Source organism: Petromyzon marinus, unplaced genomic scaffold (genome assembly GCF_048934315.1).
Source record: "Petromyzon marinus isolate PM22_M1 ecotype Great Lakes invasive population unplaced genomic scaffold, UKy_Petmar_22M1.pri1.0 PM_G_Scaffold_28, whole genome shotgun sequence".
In the NCBI taxonomy this organism is placed as follows: Eukaryota; Metazoa; Chordata; class Hyperoartia; order Petromyzontiformes; family Petromyzontidae; genus Petromyzon; species Petromyzon marinus.
Window position 1 is genome coordinate 2,110,001 of NW_027422850.1, and position 2,500 is coordinate 2,112,500.

A 2,500-nucleotide genomic window follows, 5' to 3' on the forward strand; every position below is an offset into this window, starting at 1 on the left:
GCTCACGGGGCTGTTCGGGTCGCACAGAAATCTCTGGGAATGGGAAAACGGGTCATTTTCGTGTTGCCACATTGCGTACGAACCGCATGAAACTTCCAGAGGCATTTGCAGCAGGAATGCATGTGCACTCAAAAACTTCTATATGTTTCACGGATAGACCCCGTGAAACGCTAGAAATTGGCGGGGATGTGTCTCTTGTGGCTCACGGGGCTGTTAGGGTGGCACAGAACTCCCTCGGAATGGGAAAAGGGGTCATTTTCGTGTTGCCACATTGCATAGGAACGCCATGAAACTTCCAGAGGCATTTGCAGCAGAAAGGCACGTGCACTCAAAAATTTTAATATTTTTCACGCATAGACCCCGTCAAACGCTAGAAGTTGGCGGGGATGTCTCTCTTGTGGCTCACGGGGCTGTTAGGGTCGCACAGAAATGCCTCGGAATGGGAAAACGGGTCATTTTTGTGTGGCCACATTGCATAGGAACGGCATGAAACTTCCAGAGGCATTTGCAGCAGGAATGCATGTGCACTCAAAAACGTCTATATTTTTCACGGATAGACCCCGTGAAACGCTATAAATTGGCGGGGATGTCTCTCTTGTGGCTCACGGGCGCTGTTAGTTAGGGTCGCACAGAAATCCCTCGGAATGGGAAAAGGGGTCATTTTCGTGTTGCCACATTGCGTACGAACGGCATGAAACTTCCAGAGGCATCTGCAGCAGAAATGCATGTGCACTCAAAAACGTCTATATTTTTCACGGATAGACCCCGTGAAACGCTAGAAATTGGCGGGGATGTGTCTCTTGTGGCTCACGGGGCTGTTAGGGTCGCACAGAAATCCCTCGGAATGGGAAAACGGGTCATTTTCGTGTTGCCACAATTGGCATACGAACGGCATGAAACTTCCAGAGGCATTTGCAGCAGAAATGCATGTGCACTCAAAAACGTGAATATTTTTTCACGGATAGACCCCGTCAAACGCTCGAATTTGGCGGGGATGTTTCTCTTGTGGGTCACGGGGCTGTTCGGCTCGCACAGAACTCCCTTGGTCCACCTGATTCGTGCATACAGGCAGCAACTAAAACTCTGTAAACCTGCTGTGAGGACATCTAAACAGTGGACCAGTGAGGCTGTGGAAGATTTGCGGGCGTGCTTAGACTGTACTGACTGGGATATGTTCACGACTGCTACCAATAGTCTGGATGAACTCACAGAGGCTGTGTACATCAGCTTCTGTGAGGACTGCTGTATCCCAACACGTACCAGGGTGAACTTTAACAACAACAAGCCCTGGTTCTCAGCAAAGCTCAAAAGGTTGAGGTTGGAGAAGGAGGAAGCGTTTAGGAGTGGGGATAGAGACAGATTCAAGGAGTCGAAGAACAGGTTTAGCAAAGCGGTGAGAGAGGCTAAACGACTGTACTCAGAGACACTAAAACACCAGTTCTCTACTAACGACGCTGCTTCTGTCTGCCAAAGGGCTCAGGCACATCACCAACTACAAACCCAGAGCGCCCCACACCACTAACGACTCCCGCCTAGCCAACGACCTGAACGAGTTCTACCGTAGATTTGAAAGACAATTGGACTGTCCTGAACCACCCCTTCCCACCCAAGAGGCCCCATCCCCCACCCATACTACAGAAACGACTCTCTCCTTTCAGGAGGGAGAAGTTAATGGGCTTTTCAAGAGGCAGAATCCACGCAAAGCAGCCGGGCCGGACTCTGTCTCTCCAGCCACCCTCAGGCACTGCGCTGGCCAGCTGTCTCCGGTGTTCACCAACATCTTTAACACCTCCCTGGAGACATGCCATGTACCAGCCTGTCTCAAGTCCTCCACCATCATCGCTGTGCCCAAAAAGCTAAGGCCAACAGGACTAAATGATTACAGACCGGTCGCCCTTACATCTGTGGTAATGAAGTCTTTTGAGCGCCTGCTCCTGGCACACCTCAAAGCCATCACAGACCCTCTCCTGGACCCCCTTCAGTTTGCCTACAGAGCCAACAGGTCTGTGGACGACGCAGTTAACATGGCCCTCCACTTCACCCTACAGCATGTGGACGCCCCAGCATCCTACGCCAGGATCCTGTTTGTGGACTTCAGCTCTGCCTTCAACACCATCATCCCTGCCCTGCTTCAGGACAAGCTCTTCCAGCTGAACGTGCCCTACTCCACCTGCAGGTGGATCACAGACTTCCTCTCTGACAGGAAGCAGTGCGTTAAGCCGGGAACAGAAGTCTCTGACTCCAGGTCCATCAGCACGGGAACTCCTCAGGGCTGCGTCCTTTGCCCACTGCTCTTCTCCCTGTATACCAACAGCTGCGCCTCCAATCATCTGTCCGTCAAACTCTTGAAGTTTGTCGGACGACACCACCCTCATTGGGCTGATCTCTGGTGGGGATGAGTCTGACTATAGGTGGGAAGCTGACAACCTGGTGACCTGGTGTAGCCAGAACAACTTAGAGCTAAATGCTCTAAGGACAGTTGAGATGGTTGTGGACTTCA